This window comes from Sceloporus undulatus, chromosome 3, assembly GCF_019175285.1.
Source record: "Sceloporus undulatus isolate JIND9_A2432 ecotype Alabama chromosome 3, SceUnd_v1.1, whole genome shotgun sequence".
In the NCBI taxonomy this organism is placed as follows: domain Eukaryota; kingdom Metazoa; phylum Chordata; class Lepidosauria; order Squamata; family Phrynosomatidae; genus Sceloporus; species Sceloporus undulatus.
Window position 1 is genome coordinate 254931653 of NC_056524.1, and position 6000 is coordinate 254937652.

Below are 6000 nucleotides of genomic sequence, written 5' to 3' on the forward strand. Positions count from 1 at the left end.
AAAACCTAGATAGAAGAGGGCTGCTGAACCAGGTTGTGCTTTTCTTCTCCAACCCTGCTTTCCATTGGCTTTCCTCTGGAGGAAAAGTAGTTGGAGGGAGGCCCAATCTTTCAAGGGGAAAGGACCGGTAAAACAAAAAGTTTAGCACACACATCCCTGGTGATCTGCCACTTCACTTTATATTCCTCTTCCCATATAACAATATGTTCGAGTATAGCTTAATAAATGACATAAATATGTATTTTATTAATGTACTTAAAATAATACTTTGTTTATATACAGTATAGCAAATCTTCCCTGATAAGAAAATTCTATCTACCTTTTTGTCTTATTTTTCTGTCTTATTTCCATCATGCCCTGTATCCATATAGCGCAGAACAAGGCTCAGGCAATAAAAATAAATCAGGCTGCATTTTATCACCCTGTCTGTATAACTTGTATGCTGAACATATCATGCATAAAGCAGGATTCGACTCGTAGGAAGGAGGCATGAAAATTGGAGGAAGAAACAAGAACTATTTAAAATGGCTATGCTGGCTATGGCTGTTAGGATTTAGCGGCTGAAAATATCTGCAGGACCATGGTTGCCCATCCTATCTTTTGTGGATATGTGCTTTCAAGTTGCTTAATGATTTTGTTGTTGTCATTTGCTGTCAAGTTGACTTTTGACTTGTGGCAACCCTGTGAATGAGAGACCTCCAAGAGAACATCAGTTGAGGTCATCAATTGATTAGGCCTTGCTCAAGTCTTGCAAACTTGAGGCTGTGGTTTCCTTGACTGAATTGATCCCCCTGCAGTGCAGACTCCCTCTTTTCCTACTACTTTCCATTTTTCCTTGAATTATTGCCATTCCCAGTGAGTCATGTCATCTCAAGATATATTCAAATACCAGTAGTACGCTGTGCTAACTGAATGTTTTGTAATGGACATTGCGCCACAAGAAAATAAAACTTGATTGATAGATATATCCAAAGTAGGGCAGCCTCGTTGTACTGTATTTATCTTGGCCTCTAGTAAGAACAGTAGAACAGCAGGCAGTAGATCTGCTGACAGAGGGACTTTAATAAAGAATTAGCAGGCTTCCCTTCCCACCACAACCTTGGGCACATGGTTACGTCCCGTTCAGCTAATGTAAAAATGCTTATTGGTTATGGTAACGCCATGGACAACCCATAAGTTTGTCATGTAGGGAATGCCCAGAGGTGCTTTGCCACTGCCTTCCTTTATAGTATATTCTATACCAACTGGTATTCCTTTACTGTCCTCCATCCACATATGTCTATCTGCCTGTATTTATATATTTATCATTTATTCCATTTGTAGACTACCTTTCTTCTGCCAAGGGATCCAAAGTGGCTTTGCTTGAGTTTCTGAATAGTTTATAATGGAAGCCCCATACTATGTTACAGTAATCCAAGCAGGATGTAAGCAGGTCATATGGCACCGTAACCAGATGCAACTTCTCAAAAAATGTGTGCAAAAGGTGCACTAGTTTTGAACAGAATCAGTCCCTGTGGCATTAGCTAAGGCATCAGACAGGAATCCCCCAACAACTGGTGTTGTTGTATGCCTTCAAGTCATTTCTGATGTATGGCAACCCTAAGGCAAAATTATTTTGTTTGTTTGTTTGTTTGTTTAAAGGATTTATATCCCCCCTTTCTCCCACAGTGAGATTATTATGGGGTTTTCTTGGCAAGATTTGCTCAGTGGAGGTTTGCCATTGCCTTCCTCTAAGGCAGAGAGGATATGACATGTCCAAGGTCACCCACTGGGTTTCATGGCTGAGTGGGGAATTGAACCTTGGTTCCCCAGAATTGTAGTCCAACACTCAAACCACTACACCATGTTGGCATATGTGCACTGCTGGCCACTACCAAAACTTGGGCATTTGAGTACTAATCAAGCCTGACTCTGCTTAGCTTCCAAGAACAGACAGGATTTGATGCCATTGCATTGCTATTATTTCTGAATTTCTCCCTCTTTTACTGGACTAGCACAGCTACCTACAATTTGTACAATGGATAATTTGCATGTGTTTCCACCCTTTTATGTAAAAGGCTGATGTGCCAAATTGGACCTAACAATGTGTCCAAGGGTGTGATGGGAGGGGAAGCCTGCTAATTCATTATTAAAACCCCTCTGTCACTTGCTATACTGCTTGCTGCAATAAAGCAAAATCAATTTAATACATCATGTGATAAAGATCCTGCCATATTAATCATTCACAACTGGGCAACAGAGACCAAGTACAGTAGACAGAAATGGGACTAAACAATAGGCAAATGGTGAATATTGTTCTGGAAAAAATCCATCTAAATAGCATCTGTAGACAAACCTATTCATAGCTCTCTGCAGCTGTGGATGGTTTATTTTGCTAAGCTTAATTCCTCATTGTGAGTCAGAAGGCCCTTTCTTCACTTGCTTCTTTTTTTTTTTTTTACACTGAGCCTGATAAAGAAATCAGTTTTACTTTAGAATTTTAAATTGTCTATTGCTGCTGTCTGAAACATTAAAAATAAGCATTCATTTGTCTTCTGTCATCTAAGACCTTTGGCTTGATGTGATTATGATTTTCATGTATATAAGTTGTGGTTCTCAAATTAGATGCTTAATTTCTTTTTTGTTAGTTACAAAGTTGGATCCAGGCTTATCCTGTAGCCTGTGGATGGTTCATGACATTCTGCTCCTCCCTTGGGCAAGTAGCCTTCTCCCTGCACCTAACTCCAATGAAATACCCTACTGAAATTATCTTCTGAAGTCAATTGAAAATCTACTTGCACCTTTAAAACAAAATATTTTCAACCTTTCATGAGCTACATACTCTACATCTTCACATATGGGAAGTGTTATATTGGTGGGAGACTTTGGGGTTGGAATGCTGCTTGGTGATGTTATCAGCACACACTCCATGTTCTCTGTTTCTCCTGTGTTTACTTGTAGTCCTCAGACTGGACAGAAATTGAATTTCCCCCCCCTGAAGAATATTGCTGTAACACAGGGTACTTTGAGATGGTTTTGCTCTGAAATGGCAGTCATGACCCATTTGCTCTACAAAAGTCCTGGTTCTGGTGGAGATGAAAACTGTTGGAATACCTTGCTTGATATGGATCGATGCAATTGCCTGGATTTTTGGTATTCCTATCATGACACTGCATCAGGAGTTGAGAGTTGGTTTGTATGTGAGTCCAGATTACCACAAGCTACAGGGCAAGATGTTGTCAAGGAGTGTGTCTCTCCATCCCATACTTCTCCCCTTCTCCAAAGCCTCACCTCCACTGCATAATGAGATCCCAATTTTAATCTCAGATCATTGACAGGAAATAACAGCTGGAGTCCTAGCTAAATTGATTTAGAATGGAAGCACCTTCTGTGGCTGTCTGCCAACAAGAGTATTGTGTGGAGTTACCCCATTTATCACAGGGATGTTCAGTAATTCCTGCAGAGTTGGTGCCTCAGCTGAGTGTGCACACTTTATTTTGGGGAATGGGCCAGACTTCCTTTAGGAAATAGTGAGAACCATTCTGCATTCTGTTAAGGTTTGTGAGTTTGTTTATTTTTTAAGCAAACAGCATAGATAGTGACTTTTTGTGGAAGGTCAATATTTGTGTCTGTTCTTCATACACATTGTGAAATTCTATTGAACCAAACATTACTTACACAGATAGTTCCTTTGTAAATGAAAATCAGCACATTTTCTAATATCCATTTGTTATTAGAGCAGAAATAAATTTCCCATGCTTCAGCCTGAACAAGAGTAATTCAGCTCTTCCAAACAGAACTGCAAATCCAGTAATGGATCTCATCTTAATTTGATTTGGTTCATTTTGTGTTTGTTGAAAAAATTAAATCTTATCTGTAATGTGTTGCTCAGTCAAAAGATTCAATAATATTGATGAGTTATTGCATTTAGAGTTCTTTCTTATCTCTATATGATATGTGCTCCATAGAGCAGATTTAATTTGACTTTCAAATGCACTTCTGCCTTGGGTATTATTTTTGTGGCAGTCCTGTCTGTTAAAATCACATCACGATGGGTTGGGAACCTACATTCCTGCTCACTAAGAAATTTTCAGACTTTTTCCTTATTGTTAAATACAGAGCTTATTGTAGCTGGCCAAAAGCCCCAGTAAATGTCAGGTTCTTCTGTGTCTGGGGCACATGACTCTATGCAGTTGTTCCCATCTCTACATCTATGTGTGTCTCAAACATACTAAGGATTGCTGTTTTGATTGATGTATAAAATGGGCTGGATTTTTTCCTCTCTAGTTATGCAGAAAACGATACACCCTTGGCCATGATGCCACTATTAGTGATCACTCAGGAATACAGGAAGAACTGAGACAAGGCAACCAGAAAGGGAATTTAACGCAGCTGTCTTAGGGATGTTCTCATAGACCAAAAGGCCTGTGTTCCCCCTGGTCTTGCAAAACTCTGTTTGGACAATGCAGGCTATTAGTGTCAGAACTCCAAAGCCAATTACTGACCAATATTCACATTCACTTTAGGTTCTGTTCATATTGTTGTTGTAATTGCTTTAGATGTAGTTCTTCCAGCTTGCTTGCTAATGGGGGAATTGCTTGCTAAGGGGGGATGGGATGATTTGGCGGGATAGCTGCATAGATTTGGAATGCACTGTTTAATTAGTCGGAGACATCTGCAGACCTTGGCCAAGGTCAACCTGGTTTCTCAAGCCAGCTAGCCTGGGAAGCAAGCAGGAGGGGTAACTGTGGGCAGTAGAAGGCGGGAGAGGAAAAAAGGAGTACTTTTAACCTGATGTTTGAGGCTTGGCTTTCAGAGTTCTCAAAGAAGTCTGTCTGACCACTTTTCATCTATATATCAATAAACTTCACTGCTTTTAAGCAAGTTGCTGTTGTTGGTTACTGGTGAAGGTTGTTGGATCTTACAATTAGCTCTGGACCTGGACTGGGTCAGGATCCAGCAGACTGGATGCTGATCTGGTGGATCCAGCCAAAGCCTGCATCAAACAGGGCCTTAACACAGGTCAAAATGACCTGTGGTTTGCCCTGGGTATCCTTCACCTTAGTTTGCTATTGCTGCTAGTAAGAAGACTCCATCACCATGTCTGATGTGGAAACAGAGTACCTGGCCATGCGATTGCAACCAAGCACTACATTTCCATGTCAGGTGTAGCAACGGGGCTTTCTTGCTAGCAGCAACAACACAGTAAGTTAAAGTGGTAGTGGGCCCATGGTGCAAGGACAGGCGGGTGTGTAAAAACCCACCTGTCCCCTCAGCAGCCTGGGGATCGATTGGGGTTGTGTCATTGGTCATGCTGGCTGGGAAAATTGTGATAGTTGTGGTCCAAAAAAAAGACTTTTCCAAGCTCTGCTCCAGTCTCCCAAAGGATAGCATAACTGTCTGTGCATTTATCACTTCTGGAATGGCCATATGTCCTATTTTGCAGAGCAAATTCAGCGATGCAGGTTGAGCTGGATTTTGATGTAGTAGCTATTGGTGGTTCCCATGTCAGTGCTAAATCCACTCCAGGTTTCAATGCCTGTTTTAAAGGACCATTCCAAGGTCCAGAACCCTTTTTCTCCAGAAAGTTTCAGCACCTTAGATAATTCCTTTAAAGCTGTTCAAAACCTGGAGTGGATTTGTTGCCCCAATGACATGAAAGCCATCAGCTACCATTTCCTTGAAGCTGAAGGCCAGGGCCCTCAAGTGTCCTGAAAGAGACAGCAGGCAGAAGCAAATGCTCAAGGATAACAGTAGGCCTAGCGTCAGCATTCGGTTGCTGTCATGGTCTTTACTAGGGCTGACTGTGCTCATTTCACCCTCCTCCTCCAAATTGTTTATAGTCAAAGGATGAACAATCAGACCTGTGTAAAGTTGCAGACACTCATTTTATGATACTTATTTTTAAAATATGCATTATCCATCTCTATAAGAAAAATGGTCTTTGTTCCCAAGTATCTGGTTTTGACACAAGGGTGAGAAAACTGCAGCCTGATCCCCAAGGCCCTCTTACCACCACTC